General features: G+C 42.4%; 1 protein-coding gene across 4 annotated transcripts in view; it reads right to left on the bottom strand.

The window, feature by feature from the left end:
- The window catches only part of FRYL (FRY like transcription coactivator), a 167,807-nt gene extending 150,790 nt beyond the window's left edge, over positions 1-17,017 (bottom strand). The window contains exon 1 of one of the 4 annotated variants that reach the window (XM_053941934.1): positions 16,937-17,017. The gene's annotated coding sequence lies outside the window, so the exon portion shown is untranslated. Of the gene's footprint in view, positions 1-12,172; positions 12,293-16,936 lie in introns of those variants that run through there. The other 3 variants (XM_053941937.1, XM_053941935.1, XM_053941936.1) reach the window with 3 other exon arrangements.
- Positions 17,018-17,079: the final 62 nt, after the last annotated feature.

Genomic DNA, 17,079 nt, shown 5'->3' with positions numbered 1-17,079 from the left:
TGTTTATATATAAATTGGGGATGCATTAAGTAATTCTTTGGAAAAGAAAGTCAAATGTTTCAAAGACTTGACCAGTTACAAAGGAAAGCATTTAAAGACAGACAAAATTCTGACTGTGAATTTTACCTGTTAAATTTTGCAACACTTTAATAAAAATGTGGACTGTTTTCCATAGTCTGTGCATTTGACAGCGCAGTGCATTAAATACACACCACTTTACCTCTTCAGACAATTAGGATAAGTTAGCATTGTTTTCTGCACAGCAGAAATGCATCACCTTTCATCCCATATACATCAAACTGTACTATTCCCTTTGTTCTCTTATTTTTGCTCCTTTTTTTTTTTTAATTAAAGATAAGCAATAGTTTATTTCAGTTCATGCCAAACCTTACATTCACCCCAGTTTGAAAGAGAGTGGGTCAGTTGTCCTTTAACTCCTCCCCTAATACAATCACTGGGAACAGCACTTTAACACAATCAAACCTATGCATTATTACCCCCCACAAAATTGACAGAATACCCAGACAGAAACCACCCTGGCATATGCTGACATTTTAGCTCACTACCTCAAGCAAAACACGTTCACAGGTACATCATCCATTCTGATCAGAGGCTTCCCTGCTTGCAGCCTTCAGAGCAGACACATACAAACACATCTTCCTTCACCATGCCATATTCAATCTTCCCCTCCCACCATAACACCACCCAACAGCCCAGCTGTTTAACAAAGGAAATAAAGTTAAGCTGAAAACTGACTTGACTGTCCAAGCTTTAGGAAGGCACTGTCAGTTCAGCTAGCAGACTGTTTGGAAAGAGGCCAGAGGGTGGGAAGCCCACAAAAAACCATGCAATGTATTCAAGTTTTTTTGTGCACACTGAGCAATAATGAATTTTATATTATAGCTGCTGCCCAGAACTTCAAGAACAACTACAGCTGGATTTGAATACAGCCTGAGGTATTCTACAGAACCCATCTGATCAGATTAACTCAGACTACAGGAAAAAGAAAGTATCAGTAAAGGTAGCAAAAAGGTCAAAAGTCTCCAAAAGATGCCAGTGAAACCTACAGTAGCTACAGCTTATTGCTGGTTCATTGGGCTTCATTTCCTAATGGCAGCTGACAAGTTAAAATATAACTATACTTCCTCAGATTTGAAGTCAAAGGTATCACACAGGTGTAGTTTCAGTGTTTGGGGTTCACTCCTACGGAAGATTTATAAAAAGTTAAGAAGCAGAACACAAAAAAAAAAACATAATAAAGTTGAAAACACAAGAGGTTTGCTATCATAAGGTTCAAAAAATAGTACAAAGAAAACTGATGCTACCTCTAAGTTTTAATACATAAAAGAATTCAGGGCTCCTCTAACAACCTGAATTGGAAAACACAACTAAAAATTCAGCCAACTTCAAATCTGATCAAGTAACAGCACGTGTAACTTCTAATTACATAAACTTTTTCTATGGAAGGAGAGGAGTTCACAGAGAGTTATTTTCAAGCTGTTATATTATATTTACAGAGTAGCTGCTATAATGTTGGCTACTATGCAAGACAGAACTCAACTTTAACTTTTGAGCAGCAATTAACATGCTCCAATTCAGCACACATTGCTAAGCGTAGGAGAGGTAGTATAGCAGATCACTTCCAAAAACTTCAGGGATGGGGATTAATACAAATGTTGCTGGAAATCCAAGTATCAGCAACTTCATTTAAGAAGATACACACACCACACTAAATTAGAGCCTTCCTCACAATTACCGGCCCAAAAGATTTAATAAGATGATACTTCAAAAGAAAGAAAAAAAGAAATATTAATAGTTTTAGCTATCTGCTAGAAGTGGTGTTTCCACACCACAAACCCTAACCAGGCTTCAATACACTATCTGCTTTTACACAGGTAGAATAAAGGCAGAGATGAACTATATCAGTTTTTATGACATTATTTGAAAAATTACAACAAGAAGTTTGAAGTTTAGGGGCAAACATTTACACAATGGTACTATGGTCACCCAAACCTGTGGCTGACCTATAACTTCAGCATTTTCTAGAGCTAAGTAATCTGCTGTCACAAGCACTCCTATGATAACACACCACACCTGGCGAGCTCTGGTCCTCTTGTCAACTTACACCACCCCTCATACAGGAGGTAGAAGGAAGAAAACAACATTGTTAACTATAAACTAGATTTATTATACAACATATCAACTATATACAAGACTTCCCTGTTACAGACCAATTACACATTTTTTCCACTACAGCATGGGAAAATGATACCCGAAGGCTGAAAGATTTCCAGTGGCTGACCAGTTCCCTTGTTCTCCCAACCTTTTTCCTCAGCAACAGCATGCACTACCAGACTACACTGAGCTTATTGCTTGCTGTCCTCCCAAGTAAGTGATAATGGTGGCTGACATCAGGAATAGAAAAAAAAAAAAGAGCTTGAGAACACCTGAATATTACAGAAACCACTTTTAAGCTAATTACCTCAGAAAATTGGATGTCATAAGAATAAAAAGGAGGAATGAAGTTTCCCAGGCTCCTTATACTCCAATCTACTCCATTTCCTTACTGATGCTTGGCACACTGTGTATCAACAGAAGATTTTTAGTAACAACTTTGTCCTTTTGCTTCCTGTAAAAGCTTTAAGAATATTAATAGTGTACAACAATAATCAGCACTACAAACTAAAAATGGTACATGATAAACTGGGTGTTACTAAATGCTATCAAGAACACAGTAGTCATGCAATGCTCTCCCAATTTCACCAACCATCTCCTTACTGAAAACCAGTTAAGTTTTTTTTCCACTCCACAATCCACACAACCAGCAAGGCTGAGTGGCTGCTGATCAATTAATTGTGAGGAACCACAAAAGTCGTAAACAGGAGAGACACAGGTCACTAATGCAAAAACCAAGCCTTTGGGGGGCTTGGGCAGGGAGAAGTTTATTAAATACAAATATTGCACCTGGAAGACGCACAGATCATTGGCATGAAATTAATGTAGGTTCAGCTTTTACATAACTGATGTGGAAATGAGATAACACTTACAAGGCATATCAAGATCACCTAAAAGGATTCATGGGACAAGAAGAAAAAACTGCCTCAGTCATAACAAAACTTTGGAATAGAGCCAACCACATGCACCTGAGAACTACATGTGTTTTACTTTCTTCTTCCAAGAATTACAAATAGCTCTCCATGTACAAACTGATAAAGTTCAATTGAAAATACTCCCATTTGTAGCAAAGGATTTGCAAGATAAATTTGAGGGCTTGGTACTAAATGTGTGATAACTTGACCATGATAAACTTAAAATGGGTTATTTGAATTCTCTTTTCCTTAGTTATCATGAAAAGGGACTAAGTAAGTGAATGCCAAATCATATCCACTGGGCCAGGGCCACAAACCCTGCTTGTTCTTTGAATCTTTACCATAACTTTATATCTTTTGGAGTCTCATTTCAAAGTATTAGGAGTATGCCAAAACTCAGACTGTGTTTTTCCCGCAGCAGAATGGATATTTCCATCTAGGTCTAAGATCTTTTCAGTTTCTCAGATTATTCTCTTTAGAATAATTACCTTTACTAGTGCCACAAGGAACCCACTGCCTTCAGAAAGCAGTGATGCAGTCATACCTTTCCAAGGTGCTCATGCCCTCTGATTGCTTCTTTACCCCTGCTATTTTCTGATTGTTGATTTAGAGGACTGTTTCCTCAGCTGTAGTACAGAACTAAATATTTTGGGCCCCCTATTAATTTGGACTAGCAATCTGAGAGAAAGTATTTCTCTGCTGCTTTTCAAGAAACTGCAGCAGAGAAATACTTTCTCTGCAAGTGTTCAATCTGCCAGTGATCTGCAGAAGACCAAGAAATTACAGTTCTTTCCTCTTAGCATGAGAGGTGGTAAGCAATTCAGATGTTCAAATTACCTTAAGGAAACTTTGCTTCCACCAGGAAAACAGCAAAAACTAAGTCTGTATAGTATTTAAAAATTTGTGCTGGAACATGCGTATTTCCAAGAGAAGAAATGAGTAAGACCCCAGCTTGCCTAATTTTATGTCCCCTAGAATTTATCATCACCTGTGCCTTCATATTTCATATGCACTCAGAAGGGAAAACATCAGACCCCTACCAAGAGCAACAACCATCATCTCCTCAGATGCACTGCTGCCCTCAATAGTAAAACACAACAGTGTGTCTCCAGTGTTTGCATTCATCTGAACACCACTGCTCACCATCATCTATACTAACAACGTTTCAGCCACAGGAAAAGTGAGAACTTCCATGAGTGTGCAGTGTAGGCAAGAAGCTTTAAACTCTGACCTCTGCACCACCACCACTACTGCAACAACTTAGAAAAAAAAAAAAAAAAAAACTAAATGGCTTTCGAAACTAAACTCCTTTTTTAACTTTTTACAAAATAAATTGCAAGTACACCTAAGCTAAAAATTATTCTGAAACTAAATAAATTAGATCCAAAGAACAGGACCTTTTATCACACCTTCAAACTGCTTTTGGCAATTTCCTACTTTTGAAAGTATCTCAAACCAAAACCAACAATCCCTTTTTATTCAATCAGCTTTTGAAGATCAGTATCTAGCAGGATTCAAGCACTTGAAATTAAGAAATTATACAAAAATCAACACCTTATGTAGAACACCACTTAACAGACTGCTAAGGCTCAAAATGTATTCTGTTTTTAAAAAAGTGACAAAAACTATAAAACTGGTCAGTACCAGTTCTGTTAGTGTATCTATATAGAGAAAAATGTGGCAATTTTTTCTTAGTTATGATAGAACATTAGGAGGAACCAACATGAACTTTATGCACGTTCAGTACCAAGGTCTATATGAGTTAAATAAATAACACCACCCCACTGCCCCACCCACACCAAAAACACCTCACCACTTTACTCCCTCAAACAAAGCAGGAAGCTGCTTTCTCCACTTCCTCCCCTCAAAGCATCTTCAATAAAGGTTAAACTAAGGTCCTATAAATAAAACACCTGTAGTTCTTCCAATATGCTGACCAAACAACAATTAAGTAGAACATCAATAATGTACAATATAGCAAGTATAACATCAGTTAGCAGATTTCTTAGCGACTCAAGTAGTTGCAGAAAAACACTTCAATTGATATATCCCAATCTAGTGCAATTATCTCGGCCTCTGGAAATAGAATACAAATACTGCAGAAAAAGCAGTAGTGCTAACTGCTTTTGAGCTATGGTGATCAGAATGGGGACTTTGCTGTACCTGCAGACCATCTCAACCCATTCTTTTTTCTTAAACTGTAGAGTTCATAGAGTCTATATTTACACAGGATGAGATATGAACTTGCTTTTTCACTTTAAAAAAAAAGCTCAAATGAGGCCAGTCTGCACACTCCAGGGTAACAATAACAAACATTAAAGTAGCTGAATTATTCTTCTTGTTTCTAGGCACAAGACATTATTAAAGCCCTAGTGATTTCTCTCTCTACTGCATTCTAGTCTTCCCATAATAATCACATAGTAGTTTTCAAAGAGCCACCTGCAAAATTCAGAATGTCTTGCATCCCTAACATATGTCAGTTCTTCAGCTTGGAACATTTGAATCACTGAGCTACAGTCACAAGGATTTTATGCCCTTAAACTACCTAAGTTATATAAGAGTTTTATATACTAGATATGATTTGATGAGAACATGCAATAAAAGCTACTTTCAAACTATGGAGACTAGAACATACTAAATGGAACTATTTATTCTTAATTTAAAAAGGCAAGACAAGAGAACAACAACTTCCACTATGGTATAACACGGAATACACTATGCAATACCTTCTGTAGATACTCTCCCAGGAGATACAAGGTTGGGTTTCCAACTGGATCAAATCAGCTGCACACAATTTACCTCAGCACCACAAAAATAAAAGTACAATCTGTGCTGATGGTTTGTTTACAGATTTTGAATTACAGACTATAACATCATAGCCTGATCATGACTTACAGGAAGAGAAGTGTTCAGAAACACTTTGAAATAAGGTTCATTTTTCCCCTAATACAGCAAAGGCCCAGAACTATACAAAAGTGTTAAAGAAATGTGTAGGTAAAAGCTTTCAGTTTCCTGCACCAAAAGCTTGTTTTATTTCTTTTGTACTTCTGTTTACTCAGTTTTCTGTTCCCACACGTGCTATCCACCACTCTTACCCTCCCCAGCTATTCACCTATCAATTCTGCAGGTAGGTGCATGTAAAGACAGCTCTGATCCCCAATTTTATACGCAACATCTACCACTGAAGTAATTTCAAATACGGTGGCAGTGGTAGAAGAAACAGAAGGAAATGGGGCAAGAAATCTCCATGATTTCTGTGTCAGGAAAGAGTACCGGGTTTGCCATATCCAAGTGAAGGTGTCAGGGAGACCTACACATACTGCTACTCCTGCAAAGAATAAGAGTATTAATTTGCAACTCCTTTCTCTTTATGGCTTGATGTGGGGTATCCAGGAGCCCCAAGTCATGCCAACAGCCATCACTGGACCAGGGACTACTCATCACCCTACCCCAGGGAATAAACAGGCCAGTCAGCACTCACAGTGCACAGGGCAGTAACTCTTCAGCTTTTTGGATGACATTGGTTTTGGATGATATCTACAGAGGCAGAAATCTCAGTATTTTTGCTTACAGCAGTTTTTTTTTTAATATAAGCAGCATTACTGGCAGAATAGATTAGTTCAATTAAAAATCATGAAAAATCTGTCAATGTCAATATGTCCAGCTGCCACGGGCACAACCCCAGCAGTTCTTTTTGATTTAGCACAAGAGCAGAAGTGGTGTTGATAAGGACTATTCTCATGAAAGACAGATAAAAATTGCTAGGAACACTTCAGCTATCTCCCATGCTAATGCCTTTAAAGAGAATCAGCCTTTGTCCAGGTCTGCTCTTAGTTCCAAGTCCTCTTTAGGACATAGCATTTACAAAAGAAGATGCTTGTGTATTTTGCAAAACTGGACAACACCAATGGAGAAAGAAAGTCACTCTTTGCAATATCAACTTCAAATGCAACTTCTTGAGGTCTCAGTTCATCAGATCATTCCCAAGCCTTATGGTATAGATATTCCTTCACTTTTAAAGAAATTTAATCTCTTTTAACAGTATCCCACATTGAATTACTAGAGCCTTATCTTCTGGATCAAGTACAACAATACTATCTCTATTTGTAGTTTTTATGCTCTCTCCAGCTCTTATTTTATAAACATATCCAACATTATATTCAGTTACTCTAAACAAACAAACTTAACTGCATAGGGCTAGTAAAACCTACACAATTCTTGTCCTTGAGACTACTACAAAAAAACAGCAGTGAAAGTTCAACAGCAGGAAGTCTGTGAAAGGCTAAGCAAATGGGATTGCATATGGCAAGGCAGGTCTTACCCATAACCTCACAAGGATCATTTTAGCACACACCATTTTATTTTGTGCTCTTCTCCCTTGCTTACTTGCATGCTGCTGGGGTATCTTTGAGCCCCTTGAATACTCTCTGCACAAGTATGACTAACACCATGCCCACTGGGATCCAAACTATAGTAGGCCCAAGGACTGCTGGCAAAAGTGATACTTACTAAAGTTGCATTTAAGCTACACATTCTCTTCCCCCCTTAAGGTAACATACTTGAGCAGTAATATTTTTTGTTATAAGCTGCAGTTTATGAAGACAGAGAGAAACCTTGACAGGACTATGGAAAGAAAACAGGATCCCTAAGATTTATCAGCATGATACACCCACCAGAGTATTAAAAAGCCTTTATAAAGTCCCACTGGAACCTTCCCTGGAATACTTTATAGAAATCTGGCCAATGCATGTTAAAGACTAATTAATATATGAAGGAGGCAATTACAGCATTTTTGTATGATAAGGTGGACAAGAAGTCTCACCTGAACAAGAAAGAGTCTGGTTTAGCAAAATTATACTGTTGCTCTCTAGAAACACACTCAAGATAAGGGGAAACAAACATTTAAAACAAAAAATTACTACCCAAGATGAAAAATAACGTTGGCAACTGCCACTGACAAACTGCTTTAATATACAATTGCAAATATTCCTCAAGTATCAGTTACTTAGCTTTGAAGCAGCCTTCCAATAGTTAGCTGACAAAACACACAAAGCTTGTTTTATTATCATGACTATCTCATGTACCTTCACTTAAAAAAAAAAAATCTAAGAATAGAGGGGAGAAAAAGGTCCAAGCCAAGAATCTTCTTCCATTTTCTGGAATACAGGGAATAAGAAGAAAAGAGGTCACCACACTAATTCTGAAGTGACCACCTGCACCACTCAAGTGGCATGTCAATAGTCCCAAGCCTACTGCTAGACACTCTCGTCTGTAGCTATTTCAGGCTAGGCCAGCCCCAGCTCTTGAAAAGTAAAGTTCTCTTACACCTGTATGGAATGATGGAAGAAAGGTCCTTCTGTACCAAGGTCTGTGCAGATTCCATGCAGCTCAGCTTTGACTACTGTCATTAACCACAAAAAACAATTCATTTTGCTTCTGTGACAAGGGCAAGAATTCCCATGTAAAGAACAAACCAAAGCTTACAGCAATGGCATCAGGGCACCAGGTCCTTGCACCAGATCAAATATTTAGACATTCCAGAGAACCTCAAACTCAACTTCAGAAGTTTGATTTTGGTTTTAATACTTGTTCCTCTTATATTTTTGCATGCAAACATAAATCACAAGGAAAAACTAGGGATAGATACAAAAAATCCCTCAAAACTGAAGCCATGTCCAGAGCAAACACTGTTGTTCCAACTAGCTCAAGGGGATTTTTTTTCCTTTTTGATACCTTCCAGTGATGGTATTGGACACTTGCTGTTTGAGACTGTATTCAGTCATTCTTCCTGGGAGGTGTTCATGTCAGAAGGAATTAGGATTATAATAGATTTGGGGGAGGGGAAGGAAGGAAAGGGAGGACAACAGAAGTCTTAGAAGAGACAGAGCTATATGGCAGTACACAGATACTCAATTGACTGTCGAGCACTGAGGATAAGCAAGCTAAATAGCAGAAAGAACTGCTCTTTCAGTTGAATATAGAAAGGCAGAAGCAACCCTAGCTGAGTCAGTCTGGCTAGCATCTATTACTGGAGTTCATCAGGATTTAGAGCAAGACCAGACAAGAATAATGCCGAAGTCTAAAACCTTCTAACATTGCAACACTCCTCCAGCCCACTGTGATTCCTGGGAGGATTATTACAGATACAAGAGTCGTAAGGGCTGAAAGTTGTTTGGGTGCGAGCATGCAGCAGCTGCACAAAGCAGCAAACCACAGCCAGGCTGTGTGCTAGGCCAGCTGCCCCCCCACTGAGGATAAGCTACATTGCATTTTCTAATGGTAAGGCAGACCACAGGTACAGGGTCACAAACCCTGAAATATTATCCTCATTTTTCTCACAGTAACTCGTATAGCCCACGTGTGCATATAGCTCCTTCCTCTGACAATATCTGCACAATACCTATAGTTTCTTACAAATTAAGGCTTAACTGTAGGCAAAAACTGCTAAAAACCCATGGCACTCTAAGCTAGAAGGAGCACATTATATACCCATGTTCTGTATTATGCAAGTCCACTGAAGCAAAAAGTTTGCCTTCACATGTCTTAAGGAACTCAGACAAAAAAATTAAACTTGTCCTTTGGTCCTTTATGCAATAATGAAGTAGTTTTCAGCTGGCAAGATGGTGAAGACAAAACCCCCTTAAATACAAAGCTAGATATAAAATAGGCAACTCCTGCCTGATGCAGAACACACTGTTTTCCAAGTTGGTTTCCTTGATGCATAGCCACTGAAGGGAATTATAATCGTCTTAAGTTCTTAGAAAAAGTAAATACAGACAGCATGATCTCAACTGTATTAGCAAGAACTTTCATCATACCAATTAATTTTATCACCCCAAATTAGGAAGACAAGCATTCACAGTGAAATGAACACATGAGGACCACTCTTGAGCTGCTGAATCCTAGCAGGATGACTGCAAAGCGTTAATACAGTAACATGAAAAATGAGCAGTTCTACTTTTTGCCTTAGCCTCTACAACCTAAAACTTCCCTTCTTAAAAGTATTATGGTATTACACGAAAACCAGCTATCACCATGCTTTGGTTCACTTAGGCCAGTCAAACAGAAATAGAATTGAATTTTCCAACTTTACCTTAACTAACCTCACAGAAGAATTAAACAACTTTTCTTTTGAAATTAAGCTCATCAACAATGTTCTACAACATCCCAAAGCAACATACCACCACTCTGCTCCAAGGAAACCACTTCCAGAGAAGTCAGCACAGACTTTAACCAAATCAGTTTTGGAATATAAATAAGGAGTCATTCAGAGCAGCAATTTGCCCAGGGAAGTTGGTTGTCTACTGAAACAACCATAAAGTACCACTAAGGACCTCTACAAACCACAGATAAAGGAAGCTTTTGACACTGAAAATGTTGTTCTCATCTTTAAATACTGAACCTACAACACAATTTTTATGGAGGGGTTTGTTTCCTTCCTGAGACAGTGTCAAAAGATAAGAATCAGTGTGGTTTTACAGCACTTGGTGTGCGATCTTCCACAAAGATTCTGAAGTATTTGGCACATATCCTCAGCATGACAGTAACAACACAGAAGCAAAGCGACTGAAACAGCCTACTGAGGAAATGACACGGTGAGGAAATACTTCTTAAGAAACTACAGTAAATTTCACTCTTTGCTCAATCCCCAATCAGCAAATCACCTCAATAAAAGTACTCTGTATACTCCATGAAGTCTGCAGCACGGAGATATGCAGTGCACAAAGGAGGAAAGAATTTGTTTTCTGGTTTAGTATATTTCTTTCCTAATGTCCATTTGGTATTTGAAATTCTGAAGGAAGTCCAGGTTATACTCTTGCTGCCTCGTCTCCAGATTACTATTCCTCAAGACCGTATTAGCAAATTGCTTTTGCAATTCCCTCAGTATGAGTGACCACCAAAATATTTTAGATTTGTTGGGTTTTCAGGGTTTTTTTATGTTTTGCTTCAGATCCTTAGGATGTTTTAGCTAGAGCTACCCTGATCATCAGTGATTTCTGGTCAAGACACAAACTGAACTGCCTACTGAGTAACAAAATTATCACATTATCAAAATACTGGAAAGATACACACGAAAGTGGAGAGGGGAAAACTAATTAAGCCCCTACAATACTTACAGCCATACAAGCACGCCTGTCTGAGGCTGCAAAAACTGCGGAAGCCAAACTTGGTCCTAAAAGCACCTCAGAGCGGCTCCATCAGCGAGGCGCTGCACGCTAAGCGCACACACGGCTCCTGGTTCGCCGCTCAAGTCTCCCAAGTTTCACCCGAAGGCGGGGGAGCGGGCCAGCTGCGCGGAGGGCGGCACGGGCGGCCGGGGGCGTCGCTGCTCGCCCGCACCGCCCTCCGCACCAGGCGCCGGGACGCGCTCTCTCCGCCGGAGCCCCCGGGCACCCCCAGGCGGGGCGGGGCCGGGAACAAAGCCCGGCTCCGTGCCACCCTCCCCGTTCCGTCCCGCCATTCCCGGCCGGCCTGGCCCGCTCCCAGCCCCGCCATCCCCTGCGGCGGTGGCTGCCCGGCGGCTGCGCGGCCCCGCTGTCCCGGGGGTCGGCCGCAGCCGGCCGGACGGGTGCGGGCGTGGGGCGGGAGCAGCCCGGCGGCGGCCGCCGCTTTACGCTCGGCCCGCGGGGCTGTGCGAGCGCCGCTCCTACCCCGGAGGCTCCGGGGGCCGCCGGCTGAGAAGCCTGGGCACACACGGGTGGGGCCGCGGCCGGGGAGGAAGGGGCGGAAGGAGACGGAGCGCGGGCCGCGGAGGGGATCGGAGGAGGCTCCGTCTCCTCGGGGCAAAAGGTCCGGAGCTCAGGTGGGGGCGGCCGGGCGCACGCAGCGCCGCCGACCCCTGCTCCGTCTCCGCCCTACTCATGCCCCCGCGGCGACGCCGGGCAGGGCCGCCCGGCCACACGCTGCCCTCCCTCCCGTCCCTCCCCTCCCCGCCCCACCGTAAACAAAGCGGCGAGGACCGGGGCCGGGCCAGCGCCAGGGGCCGCAGAGCACGACCCGCGGGCTCCGTTCCCGTCGGGGCAAGGCGCCTCCTCCTCCCTCCGATCAGCCACGACCGGATCCCGGCTGCGCCGCCGCCTCACCTCTCCCGCCGGTAGAAGCTGCCGCAGCCTCGGGCGCCGCCGCCTACCTCAGCGCGGCTGCGGTGTCCCCCACACTTCAGAGCGACCCTGGTGGGACCCAGCGAGCGACGCGAGCCACCGGCATCCCCCGCCGGCTTTATCCCGACGCCGCCTCTCCCCTCCGGCACCTCGACGTCCCGGCGCGGCGCTCCCGCCCCCCCCGCCGCCCGATTGGCACGCGCGGCCCCGCCCGGCCCCGGCGCTCACTGGGGCAGGCGCGCAGCACTCACCAGGCCCCGCCCCCGCGCTCCCTCCCCGTTGGCTCCCGAGCGTCCGGCCCGCCCCCGAGGCACCACCCCCTCCACGCTTCGGCCAATCGCGAGGCAGCGAGGGGCGAGCCGAGCCCCGATTGGCCGTGCCCCCCTCTCCCCCTCCGCTTCCCGTGGCTGTGATAGGCCGGGGCGGCGGCTGGTCCCGCCCCCGGAGCGCGCCGGGCGCCGCTCCCCTCGAGCCGCCCGGGCCGTGCCCCGGCCCCCGGCGGCTCCGCGCAGCCCCGCACCGGGCCGGACCGGCGGGGAGGGCAGCCCCAGGATGCCTCCGCGCCCCCGGAGAGAGCAGGAGCGATCGCTGCCGTTAAGAAGGCCGGTATCATCAAGGTAGTTGGGAATCAAACGGCTTTCTGGGCACGCAGCAGCGTCTCTGGGAAACACCACGGATGTCCTGGCTACTGAGGCGATGAGGCCCCGCAGAGGTCCCGCCGCGCCGTGCCCGTGCCGTCAGCGCGCTCCTTTCGCCCGTAGGAAGCGGTCGGAAAATCCGCCCTTCCCTCCAGTGAATAAGGGCAAATATTTGTGTCTCGGCCAGCTGCACAAATGCTGAGATACCGCCTTTTTTTTTTTTTTTTTCTTTTTTTTTTCTTTCTTTTTTTTTTTTTTTTTTTTTTTTTTTGCCAGGAATTACTCGCGTTGTTCTACCAACCGCAGAAGCAGCCCGGCTCCCAGGAAGCCTGCGGGGCAGGGCAGGGCAAGCTGCCGCCACCCCTCCATGGCACATAAAGCACTTGGACTGCTGTGGCCATTGGATATTCGCTTTGATTTCATGTAGTTCCCGCAGGCGCCAAGCTGCAAGGTTTATCGCCATGCACTGGCAGCGAGTCGGAGTAATAAGATAATTCACAACATCATCCTCAGAAAACTGAGCCGCTACTGGGACTGGCCAGGATTTCACTAATACAACAGGTCTAGTGGTTTGAAGTAACAATGTATTTCTAAACAATGCAAAGATCTGGGAGCCGATGTTAACAGAAACAGTACCAACATTAACATTTTAATTGGTTAAAAAGTAACTATATTTTCTGTTAAAGTGCCCCAAAGCATCCAGGCTTTAAAAAAAAAAAGAAAAAAAAAAACGGGGTTGGGGGCAAAGAAAGAAAAATAAATACAAGTAAAGTGTGATAAAATAACACAAGATTTGCAAAACGGTATTAGAAAGAATCCTGAAGTCAACATTTTCCCACTGTTAAACATAAGCCTGTCATGCAAGTACTGCATTATAATAAGCATTGCCAAGAAAACCGGAACTGAGGGAAAAGTACAAAGAACAAATCCACCAGCACAACAGCTGTAAAAATTTCTATCAGAAGAAGTTCCAAGTTCTGTATCACACTTGGTACAATTATAGTTTATTTGCAGTAAAAGCCCCTCCATGCTCAACTACTTATGTCCATGTGCTGCATACCCTTAAGACACATGATGTACATCAACTTGCAGAAACCAGTAGGAAAAGAAAGCAGGAGAGGAAGATAATAAAGGTATCCTGGTAGCTGAGGTTAAATCTTCCCTGCAGATTTAAGACTTTTGTGGAGTACTTTTAACAATTGTACTCCAGTCCAAACGCGGGTGATAGAGCACCTAACAGGACAAAACAGGATTCATTGCTACTGGTGTTGTGCATCATTTCAGACAATTGATTGAAGCAAAGTATGTTACACATTGCTTCTGATTTTGAAGTTATTCTGAGTTAGGATTAGAGTTAGTTATTCTGAGTCAGTGATCTTCCCAATAAATGCAGGTAACAGAGACAAGAGCTGCAGAACCTCACCCCCAATAAAAATCAGATCACTGGTATTTAACCCTGAGCACCTGAACTTCACAGGATGTACGATCACTTTTAGGACCCAAATGCTCCTTTACCTGCCAGCTCTACAAAATAGCTCTAAGGATTAGTTAACACGTAAAGTAATTTTCAAAATACATTACAGTAGCAGTTAATATTAATGGCAATCATTATCTATGTGTGTAAAGCCCTTACTAATTGAGGCTTTGACTATCAGCTCCTCAAAGACACCCACTCTTGGTTCTTGCTGGTGTGCCATAATGCTTCAGGCAAATAACTGATTCTTTGTTTGCCACCAGTTGCAGTAGTTACAACAATGCTCTTTTTTTTTTTTGGTATGAGGCACTGTTATTTCGTCATTAGGGAGACATTTTTCCAAATACAGTCCTGTTAACTCTTGGCAGCCACCAGAACCTCTCAGCTATTGCATTTTACTGTATTGTCCAGAACACCAAGCAAAAAACAACAAAAAAAATCACCATTCACATTGTTCTTTGTAATTGAGCACATACACTTCCAGGTCTTGTTTTAGAGAGTTTCCTTACCAGATCAGCGTTTACTCCAACTCTTTCATATATCTAATAGTTTTAGTTATGTCTTATACAGTATTGTAAAACTTATTTGTTCAGCCACCTCTTTGTTTTGCAGTGGTTATATAAAACCAGTCACTGACAGTTAACAAGGGGATGAAAAAAATTCAGCAGAAACATAACCTTTTAAACCACCTGACAGAGTGCACAGAGCACACCCTAATATTTTTTTAAGCTCCACCTTCAAGAGTTCTGAATATTCACCACTTTGCTTTGCAAAGTACTGCTATTAGAAACCATGTGACTTTCACACCTTCCAACTTGTTAACCTAAGTAATCAGTTCGTTTTAAGAGAATCTCATAATTTGAAAGTTTTCATTTTTCGTTCAAGGCATCTCCTTCACAAAAAATAAGTTCCAGTTTCTAAAGGTTAATATCAAGTTTTTTTATTACAGTATTTTGAATCTCAAATATATTCTTCATTCTTACATAACACTAAGTCATAAGAGACGAAAAGTTTAGAGACATAGATATGTGTGTGAGTTGTAATACTCCTAAAGTGGCCCAAAAATATATAACTTTATGCTATTATAAATAATCTATTATTTTTGTGTTTAAAACAACACAGAATAGCAATTATAAAACAACTGTTGAAGTGTCAAACCAGCATTGTGCCTGTTGTTAAAACAAACAGTTCAAGATCTCTGAGAGTTCTTCTCTTAATAACTACTCTAGTGCATAGATTTACAAACAAAAACTGGCATAATGGCATCTGTTAAAGCAGAAACTAGAGAAAATAGTATTCAAGAAAGGGATTAAATATCTAGCCTTAAGCCTTGCAAGAGAACAACATTTTATGTTTATCAGAAGGAATTGGTGATGCAATCATCAATTGTAAACTGAAGTTCTCATAGTTACATGAAAGATAGCATGATTACAAAGGAAGCTGTAAAAAAAGACCAGAGGGTCAGAAAGGGTGTCCTTGTTAACATTTATTTCAATGAATGCGCTCCAAAAACAGGTCTTGAGTACAGGGAACAAAGTGCCAAGGATGCAGACGTGCTCTACCATCTATTTTGCATATGGCCCTACAACTGAAGTTCTAAGCCAGCAAATGGATGTATGTAGCCAGGTGAAACCTTAAAGTATCTCACAAGCAGGCTGTACTAGGTAAAATTTTTGAATGGATGGTAAACTCACCAGTCTGATGCATGATCTTAATTTTTTTTTCCATTAGAAGTCTAAGAGACTTGAAGACAGCGAAGTGAGAAAACTGAATGGATAACTATTAATTTTACAAGAGAGGAGCAATACAGCAGCTCAGAGTCATTATTTTCTACAATGGAGGAGCCTGATTGCTATTTCCTCCCCACTGAAGCTCCATGTTTAGAGGAGGTGCAATTCATAAGCATGTCCTATCCCACAAAAGTAAATCAGAAATGTATTTATTGTATTATGAGAGGTATGAATAAAAGAACTCCACTATACATAGTTTCTGGTTCTAGCCACCTATCTTGTTTCAAGAATCCAATCTCCTCTACAGCTTTCATTAGTCTATTTGCCCTAGGCCCTTCACATGTTCACAGTGTTCCTTTTATAGTTCTCTACCAATTTCAGACCTTCAATCTCAAAGACCTTCCTTCTCCTGTCTTCAAGCATGGACTCTTTTTTGTACAGCAATCAGAAAGCAGCAATTTAAGCCAAATTCTGGGGTAACGAGACAATGGCTTGCTCTAGGAAAGGCTTAAAGGGAGTGGTACATTCCACAGGCAAGTATGGGCATATCAGCATATGGTGAGCTCAAGCCACAGTACTGCTTGTTTACAAGAAAATGCCAAGGTATACATTGCACTATCAAAACTTTTTTTCCCCCCCTCATCTTGTCCTTATTTCTCAAAAACTGCAAGCATCTGCTAAAGCTGCCACGGCATTAACTAGAATCAAGCACACAACTTCCTAGTCTTCCACTCTACGACAATCCAAATTTATACTGCTTTCGAGCTCAAGAGTTGCCCAGCAGACCCTTGCTTAGTCCTCATCCAGAAAACCTCCTTTTTTTAGGCAGCAGAGATGCTTTCCTTGTAAGAAATTCTGGCCAAGCCTCTTTAGCAAGCGGCTAACAATCCTGTGGGTAACGTACCTACCGCTGGAGCTAGGCAGGGACAGTCAGAAGCTTTTCGCTACCCTTCATGAGGAGCACAGCACGGCCCGTCCCCAGCGCGGGCGGTGCCGCTCGGCCAAACCGGCGCCGCCGCGGCCCGCCCGCCCCGCGCGACTGGCGGC

This window comes from Vidua chalybeata, chromosome 4 (genome assembly GCF_026979565.1).
Source record: "Vidua chalybeata isolate OUT-0048 chromosome 4, bVidCha1 merged haplotype, whole genome shotgun sequence".
In the NCBI taxonomy this organism is placed as follows: domain Eukaryota; kingdom Metazoa; phylum Chordata; class Aves; order Passeriformes; family Viduidae; genus Vidua; species Vidua chalybeata.
This window is presented reverse-complemented; position numbering and strand designations above follow the sequence as displayed.